Source organism: Suricata suricatta, chromosome 3 (genome assembly GCF_006229205.1).
Source record: "Suricata suricatta isolate VVHF042 chromosome 3, meerkat_22Aug2017_6uvM2_HiC, whole genome shotgun sequence".
In the NCBI taxonomy this organism is placed as follows: Eukaryota; Metazoa; Chordata; class Mammalia; order Carnivora; family Herpestidae; genus Suricata; species Suricata suricatta.
Window position 1 is genome coordinate 45991250 of NC_043702.1, and position 13301 is coordinate 46004550.

Sequence of the window (13301 nt, forward strand, 5' to 3'; positions counted from 1 at the left end):
AGTGAAAGGAACAAAATTATTCTTCCCCATGAGTAGTGCTCCTGAGGAACGTTGGGATAGCTGTTTTATCTTAAGTCCTTTGTTATGTTAAAAACTGTGTCCTGAAAAGCTCCATGTTGAGAAGATACGTCAGACACATAAGGCAAAGCCCTAGAATCCATTCATTGACTAGTTCATTCATTTGTTGTTTATTGAGCACCTAATATGTGGTACCATGTATGCTAGTAGTGGTGACACAAAAGTTCTATCTCTCTTAGGCTTAGTATTTTTATTAGCTTCTTTATTTAAGTATGTCTATTTATGTTACCAAGAGCTCTGTGGCTTCCTGTTATATAGGAGGTCAATAGGTATACTATTGGGTTAAAAATAATCATCCCCAGATGGTTATAAGCCAAATAAACCCTTTAGATAATGGGATCAATTATTCACATAAATTACTCCATTTTTACTGTGGACAGCAAAGGGAGGCTTAGAAAATCTTAACTGACCACACCCTCGTCTATCAAAGAGCTTCAAACAGATGCTTTTCTAACCTTTTGTACAAGGTACAGACCTTTTCTATTATATGGAATCTCAGCACCTATTCCATTTCCGATAGACTGAGCTACCACTTGAAATGTCCTTTTTACTTTCAGGCCAGGCACAATGCCATTGGAAAAAATAATCTAGAGCAGCTGGAGAAAAGAATGTAAGGGTTTATGGCAAAACTCCAGGAGTCTATTTGCCTAGTTCAACTACTGCAACACATGTTGCCACTTTTCTCCTGTAGCACTGTGCATCCCCCCCCCACTGCCGGTGTAGAAGTGGGGGGTTGCCATCCCTACTGAGTACAGGGCACTGGGAAGTGACTGCTAGAGGGGAGAAACCTTAGAGTTGCCAACCACCACTGCAGTTTTATTGTTCTTCTTGTCATTTTCCTACTGTTATTTTCCAATATCTCTGCAGCTTAAAGTCACAAATGATATCTATTTAATACAAAATTTTGTTTTTTAACTGCCAAGTGCTTTGTAGGTTTTTAAAGACTATACCTGACTCAGGTCCTTCAGGCATTTGGGAGTAGGGAGAAGGAAAAGAGATAAGTCAAATAAAATTATAGTGATACAAAGTAGTATTTAATGAGATAGCCAGGGCACACATACCTAATGGCTCCTGGCTCACAGACACTCAGCACATTTTACATTCTTCACTTGTTCTCCGTGTTTACTTTGGGTAGGATTTGTATACAGAGATTTTTGAAAAACAGCCAGAATGTTTGTTTTTAACTATGTTAGATATCAGAAATTACTGAAATTTACTTTCTGTAAGAAAATATAGCCAGTGGATAAAAGCAAAAATTCAGAAATTAACTATGGTTATGAAACACATGTGATATGTAAATTCATATTTAAAATGTACCTGAAGATGTTTAAAATTGAATCAGTTTTTTTGGCCCATTCCATATGCTTAACCTTAAAGTAATATCACAAGATGGGTTATTCATTAAGAATGAAAAATCTCATTAAAAAAAGAATGGCAAAGCATATATTTATTCAAGGTTAGGTATGCATTAAAAATAAGAAAGAAACACTGAGTTTGTTATAAAGTTAAGATGAAAGGAACCTAATGTAGGAATAAAAAGAGAAAATGATCAGGTGTTGTTGAAAGTTTAACTTTCAGAGTATGATAGAAAGAAATAAACAAGATAAACAGACGTGTTGATGTGTTCAATTTTCAGAATAATATATTGAAGTATGTTATAGACACAGTGATGGTGGATGTGATATCTCTTCAGCATGCTGGAAATGACACCATGAAGAAACATTAGACATACCAAGATCTGAGGACAAGGTCGGAAGATTTATAAGTGAGTGTTACCTTGACATGACAGAAGTACTTTTTATCATTTAATATGGAGTCAGAATACAGCCTTGAAAGAAATAGCATGTTTTCTCTGATATTTCAGGTTATTTTCAATGAAAGTATATGAAACTAGAGAAATTAGGTTTTTTAAAATTTTACATACAGTACCTTTTGTATATTATACATATAAATATATACATACTTGTTCTTTATTATACAAGTAATATTTATGAACTTATTATTTATCCATTTGTAGAAGAGTTAAGGAATATGAGCAGAGTGTTTTGTTAGAAAATAATTTAAGTGAAAGGAATAAAAGGAGTAAGAACAAGATAGGAAGAAGTATTTAGTATAGGTTAAATCCAAAAGCTTCATTATGAGTTAAGTTTTCAGAATATATTACTTCCCCTACCATGTCTCTCCAGCCTCCTCTGCTATGTTAAGTATTTAGCTACAGTTAGCTGGATTGTTCATGTCAGTTGACACTCGTACAAAAGCAAAAATAATTTAGCAAGAATTTCAGCTGATAATTTTTGGAGCTACAACATAAGATCCATAGTAAAACATTTGAATTATACATAAGAGAATTTAAAGCTGAAACTCTGTGTGTTCTAGCTGAAATAGAAGTGCCCTGGGGTAATACAGGACTCTGAGGATGAAAGTGTAGTAGATACTTTTGGTTGAATACCTGATGTGAACTGTATTACTTGATTTTGTTGACAATAGAAACTTGACAAAAGAAAATCTTACGGAGGATTTTGGAAAGAATAAGGAAAGTGATAATGTACTAAATACAAAGCACAGATTGAAAACAAATTGTTTTGGTAACTCTTCATATAATTCCAGATTTTTATTTGATTTTGGCACATTTTGAATATAAAAATATTTTTTACAATAGAGTTAAATATATCCATTTTCTTTGCTTTTTCTCTTCCTGTCCTAAACAGCTTAAAACTAAAGAAAAAAAAATCATGTTAGAAAAAGAGAACTCTGGGTTGCCTGGGTGGCTCAGTAGGTTGGGCATCTGGCTCTTGATTTTGGCTCAGGCCATGATTGCACGATTGTGGTAGTGATCCCCCTGTCAGGCCCTGGGCTGGCCTAGAGTGTGCTTAAGGTTCTCTTTCTCTCACTCTGCCCCTCTCCACAGCTCATGTCTTTCTCTCTCTCTAAAATAAAAAGGGGAGGGGGCTCACAGCGTCAAGATTCTACAGTTTTAAGCATTCTAATGGTACTAAGAAATGAATTAAGAGGAACGGAATAAAAGCTCCCAAAAATATGAATAAAAATTTGAGTTTAAACCATCTCCAGAGTTTACAAATACCTATGTCCAGGAATAATAAGCTACAAGCTGCCAAAGTGTAAATTTTTCTAGGCTAATTTATGTTGTCAGGGAAATTGTGAGTTTTCATTTTCATTTCTTCTTTCATTATTAAATCAGTAGCTATCTATTAACTTCCTACTTTGTGCCAGACACTCTGCTGGGCATTTGGGTAAGAAATACATGGAATAATGAATAATGAATAGTAAATAAGAAGTAAAAGTACAAATGTGATAATTCTTGTGAAGAAAAGGTTTGTGGTGCATAGAAAGTAGATCATAGACGAAGTTGACTTATAATCTGTCTCAGGGAAATCTTCCCTGAAGAAGTGACCATTGGAGCTGAGACTTGAAGGGTAAATAAGAACCAACTAAGCAAACAAAGGAGGGAAAGATGTTTCCTGTAGAGGGAACAGCACGCACAAAGCCTCTTGGCTGAAGGAAACACAGCGCGTGTTGTAGGTTGTGTTGTGTCCCCCCAAAAGATACATTGAAGTCCTAATTCCCGGTACCTCAGAACAGGATGTTAATTGGAAATAGGTTAATTGCAGATACAATTAGTTGTTAAGATGAGGTCATACTGATATAGGATGGGCCCTTAATCTAGTATGACTGGTGCACCAATAAGAAGAGAAGAGACAACAGAGACCCAGACACATGAGGAGAGAATATTATGTGACAATGCAGGCGGAGACGGAAGCCCTGAAGGGGCAATCCAAGGAACACCAAGATGGAGTCTCCCCTACAACTTTCAGAGGGAGGATGGCTCAGTCACCAGCTTGATTTCAGACTTCTAACCCCCAGAACTGTTTGATAATACATTTCGGTTATTTTAAGCAGTGCAGTTTGTGCTACTTTGTTACACCAGCCCTAGGAAACTGATACAGCATGTTTAAGGAAATGAACAAAAACTAATATGGATAGACATAGATACTAAGGGGCAGGGACAGTAGAGGAAGGTAGACCTGGCCAGATCATACCTTAATATGGACATTGTATATCATGGTAAGCATTCTGATGTCTAAGATCAGTAAGAAATCACTGAATGTTTTTAAACAGTAGTGGACTTGATTGAATTTGTGGTTTGAAAGATTAGATTGGAGTGGTGGCGAAAATAAATGTTGGGAGACCACTTAGGAGGTTATTGACTAGGTCCATTAAGAGATAATCACAAAGTGACTGTTAGGGACTGAACATTTGTAGGCCGCATTCTTGCCCCTTCCTACGATAAGGCCCTAGTCCTAGTGTGATTGTATTAGGTGGGGCCTTTGGAAGGGAATTAGATTTAGATACTTATGAAGATGGAGCTCCCGTGATGGAATTAGTGTTCTCATAGAGGAGGAAAAGACAGAGCGTGCAACCCCTCCTCCAGGAGCACACAGGCATTTTGGAAAGGTCATCTGAGGGCATGAGAGGGCAGCCATCCGCAGGTCCCGTAGAGGTTCCTCACCAGACCCGGAATCTGCTGGTGCCTTGATCTTGGATTTCCCGGCCTTCAGAACCGTGAGAAATAAATGTCGTGTTTGAGCTACCTCATCTCTGGTATTTTATTGTAGCGTCCTGAGCTGGCTAACAGTGACCGAGGAGACTGCAGTGTAGATGAGGAGTTTTGCATGATTTAAAATACAAAATAAATTTGCTAGACTAGATGAAGAATCGCATCACAGGAATGGGGGTGGTATCAAGCATTGTTCTTCTAGTTCTACAGTGTTTCTGAATGGACAATGGAGTCATTCCCTGTCAAAGACAACACTGGAAAGGGACTGAATTTGAGGGAGAATGTAACTTAGCCATATTTAAAGTGCCTTTGAAACATCAAGGAATAGATGACAGCTGTTGAAGATAACAGTCTGGAGCTGCAAAAGTAGCATGTTTCCCAATTTGTCTGGGACTGTCTTGATTTACAGCTGCTTTGCTAAGTCTAATTGTTGGTAGCATCCACTTTCACTATCAAAAGTACTCTGGTTTGAGCAATAAGCTAAATGATGACCCTGGTTGTAATGGACTAATTTCTCCACTTAGAACTTGAAGGAAGCCAGAATCTGTCATCCTAAAATGATGATTTTGACTCTTCAGCAAAAAGTTTTTGAGTTGAAGACAATTAAGAAGCAGCAAATGCAGCAAAAGATCTACTATCCCCTCTCCTACTCTTTTTTTTTTTTTTTTTTTTTGCCTAAAGGCAGGATGACTCTGGCCTCTTACTAGCCCAGAGATGGCAACAGTCATCTGCAAACAAACCTTACTCTATTTCTGCTCATATATTTACCACCCACAGTTTACCAACCTTGAAAACCTAAGTCTGTTTTCCTTTGTCTTGTCATTTCTCTACAAATGTATTGATCTTTGTTGAAGATGCTATATAAGCTAAAGTATGAAGCCACCTCTTGATTTATTCATTCAAGGATTTCTTACATGTAAGTATGAGGTGTACATATTATTAACATCTGGTTTTTTTTTTTGTTAATCTGTCTTCTGTCACAGGGTCACTAATGAGTACTTAGAAGGATAGAATTAAAAGGATTTGGCCCCTCTTACAAACTCTTTCCAAAATTTCATATGTTGTACTTTGTAGGAATATCTAGCATAGACATTCCAAATACTTCAGGTAGAAGTATTTGAAGATGTGAAACTAGATGAGATGAGAATACAGTGAATGTAGGTAAGAAAGAGCTCCAAGGACTGAGTCTTAGAGCCATCCAACGTAAAGAAGTGGGAGAGAAGGGGATGAAGTCATGATAGTTACAGAGGAGCATGGAAGTGAGGTAAGAGGAACATCAAGGTAGTATGATGACCTGGGATCCAGATGAATAAAGTGTTTGCAGAAGGGAGTGCTTAATCCTGCCAAATCATTCCCACAGGTCAAGTCAGTAGGGAACTGAGAACTGAGTAGGCCATAGGAGGGTCATCAGTGACTTTGAATTAAATTTCCATGGCTGGTTAAGAAGGAAGTCTGATTGGAATGGTTTTTTTTAGAAAGGGCAAAAGATAAGAATTCGAGACTACAAAATAGACAAATATTTCCAAGAATTTAGCTTTTAAGGGAACAGAAAAATGGTGGTTGCTGGCATGAAAAGCAAAGTGGTATTTAGGATTCAAGAAAAAAAAATGGCCTGTGTATTCACTCTCCTATATACGAGCATTATAGGTTGTTTCTAATATTTAACATTGTTAAACAATGCTGTAGTGAATAGCATACATGTGTGTTTTTGTATTCCATCAGTTTGTATTCTTGAGTACAGCCAGGTTTTTAAACTAAGGAAGCTTTATCATCTGTTTATGTATGTATGTATGTATGTATGTATGTATATACCTATCTATCACCTACAACAAGCAACATGAATAAGCTCCCATTAACATAAAGAAATATTTCATAATTTAAAAAAGAATGAACGCAATCTGCTTTGTTCCCAGCAGAGCAAAGCAACATTTCGGCACAGTTTAAAAAAAAAAAGGGAGAAAAGAAATAGCATGGCTTATGCAAATAAGTGGGATGATAATGAGGAGATATAAGAAATATGGAAAGGGAAACTAGGATTATTATTTCTAAAATGTTTCTTTTGTTTAACTGAGGCTTTATTGAATTTCCTTCTATGTCTTTTCTCCTTCCCCATTCCTATACCTTGCTAACTAAGCTCTCTTCCCAAATAAACCTCTTAGACTAGAATCTTATCTCAGATCAAAGCTTGACGGGGCACCTGGGAACACACACACACACACACACACACACACACATGCACAACACACACAATTTGGAATTCATTAAAATGATTTTTTCTTCTCATAGTTGTACAGGTCATGATACAAATAAGAATCAAGTTGTATTCAGCTTTTTTATAACTTTAATTTTTTTTAATGTTTTATTTATTTTTGAGAGAGAGAGAGACAGTGTAAGCAGGGGAGGGTCACAGAGGGAGGGAGATACAGAATCCATAGACAGGCTCCAGGCTCTGAGCTAGCTGTCAGCACAGAGCCTGACACAGGGCTCAAACCCACGACCGTGAGATCATGACCTGAGCTGAAGTTGGACGCCTAACCGACTGAGCCACCCCTGCTTTTTCATAACTTTAAATGGGAACAAGAGATTTCTGGGCAATCTACTTATTTGGAAAGGAAGAACTGCTCCCAGCTGAGTTTATCATCATGTTCATGGGGTTAGAAAACAGAGCTCCATTCATTTCTTATACTGTTTTATACTGTTCAGTTTTTTAGTGGTTTTAGCTGGAATTTAAATTCCCATATGTTATATACAACCTTCTAAAACGAGTAGTAAAGTCTATTAGAGATCTCATACACCTTATATTTAGCATGTACATTTAACATGTACAACGTATTGAAACTCAGAGTGTTGGTCATTTGAAGTGGTATAAGGGAACCTCTTTATAAATCAAGAGAAATAAGTACTTTTTGAGAAAGAGAAAAAGAGAGTTTTGATTCACTTTAATTCATACAGTTTTGGCATTATGGGCATATATTGTTTCAAAATGTATGAATCTGAAGACAGTGCTATTTATTGGTACAACAGTGTGCTTTGTATTATTAAGCTTAAGCTTAGTTCTACTTGGCTCACCCAAAGCCAGACTTTAAAAACTTACCTTTCAAAAATAATTCTAATTCTATTCCCTTTTTTCCTCTTTTAACATTTTGCAAAATTTATTTCTGTTGGATTATCTAGTTGCACCATGTTTGTGTAGTGTTCTTTTATGGAATCCAACGTTGTGTGAGCGTCCTTTGAGCTTAGTGTGTGGCATCTTTTTAAGACTTTTGAGACTGTTGCAAAGGCCCCTCTTCAGCCAACACTTTTTTGACTTCTATTTAAAAATATGAATTCTTTTTTTTCGATTTCTTGTGGTATTCTTTGTTCAAGTTCTGCTCTCAACCAAACTGTGAATTATTCATTCAAGAAATATCTAAAAATATTTATTATGTTATGTGCCAAGACCTCTGTGAGACGTTGGGAATACAAAGACATATGTTCCATTGTTGAAATGGAAAAACTCTTTTATAATATAAAAACTGTGTATATTTGGAACAGGTTTACTTTAAACTATAGTGAATTAAGTCTGATTCTTACAGGAACTGTCAGTGCCCTGCTCATATCTCTTCAACCCACCCAAGAGGTAAGGTGCAAACAAACATGCTACATACTAATGCTTCTACCCAAATGGTGGAGAGCTAACCTGGCAAGGGGTAACTCACAATCAGTGAGCTAGTTGGTGAATAGATGCCACTGTACCTCAGAATGCAGATTCTGCGTTCTACGTGGCCCTCAGAGAGATCCCCACAGGAAGTGGGCCCCTGTTGCTACATTAGCCATAAACTTTCTTTATTGATTCTTACCATATCTTGTTCATTGGGATCATTTCCCAAATAAAACAAGTAGTTTAAATCCTAAGGATTTACTTTTGGGAATTTACACTAAGATATTATTTATTGAGCTGTAAAACTTAGGTATTTCTATTAGGTATTTCTATTTCCAAGTGTTTCTTATTTTCACTTTTTTTTTTTTTTAACCAGAATGATTCAGGAATAAGAAATTTTGTTGGCTCTCCTTGAAAAAAATTTTTTTCATTATCTGAATCAGAGCTTCTTCCTGCCTTCTGGCAAACTGAAAAATGACTCCCTGATGGGCCAAGAGTCACCCAAGATAAAACAACAATTAACAATTTGTTGCCCTCACCCTATTTCTGCCTCAGGCAAGTACCAGACTGGAAGGGACAACTATCATGATTTCTGAAACAGTATTAAAGCCAACATTGTTATTTTGTAAGGTTATGTAACATGTAGGTTTGTTTTTCTAGACCTTGCTTGCTATTCCCCTTTGAGATTTTGTTCTAGTGGTAAACATCCTTTGATACCAACTGTTTTATCTTTATTTGTTATCTTTTTGGAGTGTTTGATTCATTAGAAGGGACATAGAGATCTCTTCATTTGTTCTCAATGAACAAGAAAGTGTAGTGTATACCAGTGCAAAATATATTTTCTTTAAAGTCTTTCAGAATTTTACATATAAGTCTGTATAATCATAAATATATACACATCTTTCCTCTCTATATGTAGTTATCTATATCTGTATATGAAACAGAAATGAGTAAAAGTAAGGAAAAGAATAAAGAAAGAGGCATATTACAGTTTCAGTTTCCTGTCATTGAAGCCTGCAGTTAGAACTGGCCCCAAGTATAATGGAATTTCCAGTTATTGGAAGAATATTAAAATGCCTGTTTTAATCTCAAATGTCTTCTTCCATAATCTTTCCAAGTTGCTCAACAACCTCATGAGTGTCTTATAATTTGGAACTTATTAAAAAACACCTTATGAATATCTTATAATTTGGAAGTTATTAAAAAAAGAATATGTGGTCAAGTACAAAGAAAATAAACTTCTTTCTTATATTTCCTCAAAAGATGGTCTAACAGATGGTCTTGACTATATTAAATTACATACACTTATCATTTTTAAGTACATTCTAATGAGTGTAGTTTCATTACCTGCAAATTCAGGATCAGCTAATGTGTTTGCATGAGCAGGACATAGATTGACAAGCTCGCTGGCTCCTATTTCAGCTCTCAGAGGTCAGGGGACTCCCAGGAGGCCGCCAGTATCAGAGGTGGAGTGAACGTCAGGAGTTTAGGATGGGGCCGTACAATATGTGATGAGAGTAAAGATAGTTGATTGAGGGAGACTATTTCAGAGATTCAGGGAAACTGAAAAGAAGCATAGAAGATAAAAATATAAATTGTTGAAAACAAATCTGTTTCAGATTTGTTTCCAGAACCAAACGTGAGGAGAGGTTAAAGTAATCATTTAAAGAGTAGTGATTATAGTGAAGAAAAGGAAATACGAAGTGTTGGGACTCGTGATATAGGAATGCCCCCCACCCCCAAAGTACCTTCCTTTCAACTTGTTATCTTCTTCCTCCTTTCTCCCTTCCCTCTCACCCACCCCTCTCCTTTCTTTCTTCTTTTTTCATTCCTTCTTTAATACTTGTAAAGTTCTGAATATACTCATATATTATTTTTAATTATACCATATACAAAAAGGGAAGAGAGACAACTGAAAATTTTAAAATGCCATAGCTCTGTAAAAAGTGTGATGAAATTTTAACTGGTCAACTGTCTAAAGGTTATTCCCAACTTTAACGAAAGAACTTAAGAAATCACAGATACATAGTATCATTAAATAAAGAAAAAAAATTTTACTGTCAATCTCTGACAAGATTTGGGGAGGAATTGTCAGTATTGGCATGTCTAGTGGAATTTGTCCATGTTAACTGTGCCTCACTGCCAAGACAGAGCAAACCTGCCAGTTCACAGGAAGGTGGGAATAAGCTTCCTTTCTGACACTGGTCGGAAAATCCAAAGTTTACTGTTTTTCTAAGGTTGAGAAACTAAAAACTGTGGGATCAGAAACATTTGATATTAATGCCATTTTTCTCTATATTTTGTAAGAGACACAAACATTTTAGGGACAACTTTTCAGGAAAAGGGAAGTGTGAGAACAGCAATGATTTATAGATTTACTGGAGGTGAGGTCTCCCCAGGTAATGTGTTGTAGGTGGGAACTGAAGTTGAGAATTGATATTGGATGTACTGTATTCTGAGTGTTAAGTAGCCAGTAGGTAGGTATAGGAGATGATCCCAACTAGAGCTGTGTCACCACTCTTGGTGACTGCTGCAAGAGAGAGTTGGAGTTGGGTTGAAAGCTGAGCATATCAATCTGCCATTCTACTGGAGACTGTGAAATAGGATTCATCCAGACATCAAATTATCAATGATAAGGGCCAAAGATAATGTGCACACTCTTCATTAGCAAACCCTGAATATAAATGGAGCTCTCCTCATTCAAGGGCGTATAAAATGTACTGCCAACTCTTTTGGTTATATATTGCTGTAACACAAACCACTGCAAAAGTTCAGTAATGTAGAAAACAACAATTTTATTATTTCTTATTATCTATTATTGACTAGATTTTGTGTCATGTGTGTTAGTCGTCCAGGAGCTTGGCTGGACTGGAACATCTAAGATGGTTGACTCACGTCACTGACAACTGAGGTCAACTATTTTCTCCTCTATTGAATAGTAATTCTAAGATTTTGAGGGCTTGATCCCATCCCTGGGATCCATAGGAGGGATCACAGGAGGGCTTATCTCCCTTGCCAGTGATTGGTTTAGTCCTAAGCCAATTAATAGAATCCCAATGGATTACAGTGATTAGTTGAGGGATGATTTTAACAAAAGTGACTGAGTACTTTCATTTGATAGTTGTAGGAAACAACCCTATATACCTTTCCTGTTTTGTTTTCTGATCATAAGCTTCTGAAAATCAGGAGGGAGGCCAGCCTAAGTAGCAAACAGCCCAGAGGTGGAGCCCTGATCTAACAGTGCCTAAATCTACTCTACCTCTAAATATTCAGGAATTTAGCCACTAAATTTACTGATTGGTTAAGCTAGTGTGTGGATTAGATTTTCTGAAACTTGCAAGAGGAAGCATTCTAACTGAGAAACGCAGCTGAGAAATGATACAAAAAAAGGGTGAAATAAAAGAATGAGCATAGTAGTAGTTACTTAAAGGGGGAAAAAGAAATAAACCTGGGGAATGTAAATCAATGAATCAACAAAAATTGAGAAAAATATTTAATAAAGTGATAAGATAAATGCAAAGTAAGATAAATGCAAAGGCATTTATCTTAGGAAAGAATAATAACAGCATAACAATAATAATAACAGACTGAGTGCACACTATTTGATTCTAAGAGGGTTGCATGTTTTAACTCTTACCCTTAATTAAAAACACTATAAATTAATCAGTATTCTAACACTTACTTTAATGACCAGATTTAAGAGACAAACAGAAGTTTAGCATGGTAATAGAACCCATGCTCTATTATGTGTAATTTAATGAAAATGCTTTGAAATTGTTGATGAGTGGAGAAATGTTCTTGGATTATTTATATTGCCAAAATCAATTCAAAAGAAAAGGGAACACTTAGACTAATAATTGTGGCAGGAATTTGAAATTACTAAGTAATACTTTGACAAAAGGCTATGAGATCAGATGATTTTATTAGTGAGCTATTATGGAAAACAGATAATACAGTTACAAAGTCAATTAGCTTATGTTACAATGTTACCATAATCCTATTGCAAAAGCTGACATCATGCAATCATAGACTATTTTCACAAATAGCCATAGTATTCTTAATGAAATACTCTCAAATAATGTTTAACTTTATATTTAAATGAGTTGGCAGTACCAAATGGTAAACCTTCTCTCCTCTGTCTAGTTTTTGTCCATGTCTTTCTTTATTTTCTTATTATTTTGTACTAAAATAGATTTCTAGTTTCAAGATCATTTGCTTACATTTCTGAAATGTAATCCACCTCGATTTTGAGTGGTGCCTCCCATTACAGTAGCTATGGTCAATGAATTCACAATGAAAGCATGGTGCTTGAAGCTATAACACAAAAGGGAAATGCAGCTGCAAACGGAAAGTGATCTTTCTGGCAAGCAATTCTACAATCTTCCACTGATCCAAGAGCAGTGCCCCTATCTTGAATTTCAATAAGTAATATAATTCCAATGGAGATGGAATGGAAATTGGGAAAACCCACATATTCTATGAATATTTTTATACCCCATGCAAATGACTCAGAAATAGGTTCCTTGGGCCATCAAATGGAAGTGACTTCTTACTATTCCAATTGTAATAATGTAATTTGAATTTGTTTTTATATATACTGCTTTTTAATATGAATTTTGTGAAAATGCTATATATTATAATATTTGAGCCATTAATAAAAATATTTCCTGGAGAAATACCTAGGTAACTTCCTTGTTTTATATTACCTCATCGAGTAATCTCAGAACAATGAGCAATCATTAATTACTCCTCTAAGATTATGATCTAAACCATATTTTACTATCCTGTTTATGAGCATGTTATAAGAGTCACAGTCAACAGCCTTGTGAAGCCAAGATCTATGGCTTCATTTGTTCCCCCACATTTATAAAGCTGTCACTGGGTAAAAAGGAATTCGATTGGACTGACATGATTTGTTGCCCACCAAGTCATGTTGGTTATTACCCTGCCTCCTGTACTTTCTAGAGCTTTGCAAATTGCTTGCTAGGGGATTTGTTCCAATATCAG

At 36.0% G+C, this 13301-nt stretch overlaps 1 long non-coding RNA gene across 3 annotated transcripts in view; it reads left to right on the top strand.

The window, feature by feature from the left end:
* The first annotated feature begins 1720 nt into the window (after positions 1-1720).
* LOC115287639 overlaps positions 1721-13301 on the top strand; it is a 213806-nt gene continuing 202225 nt past the window's right edge. For all 3 annotated transcript variants that reach the window (XR_003906575.1, XR_003906574.1, XR_003906573.1), the window contains exon 1: positions 1721-1843. This is a non-coding gene — a long non-coding RNA (uncharacterized LOC115287639). The remainder of the gene's footprint in view (positions 1844-13301) is intronic.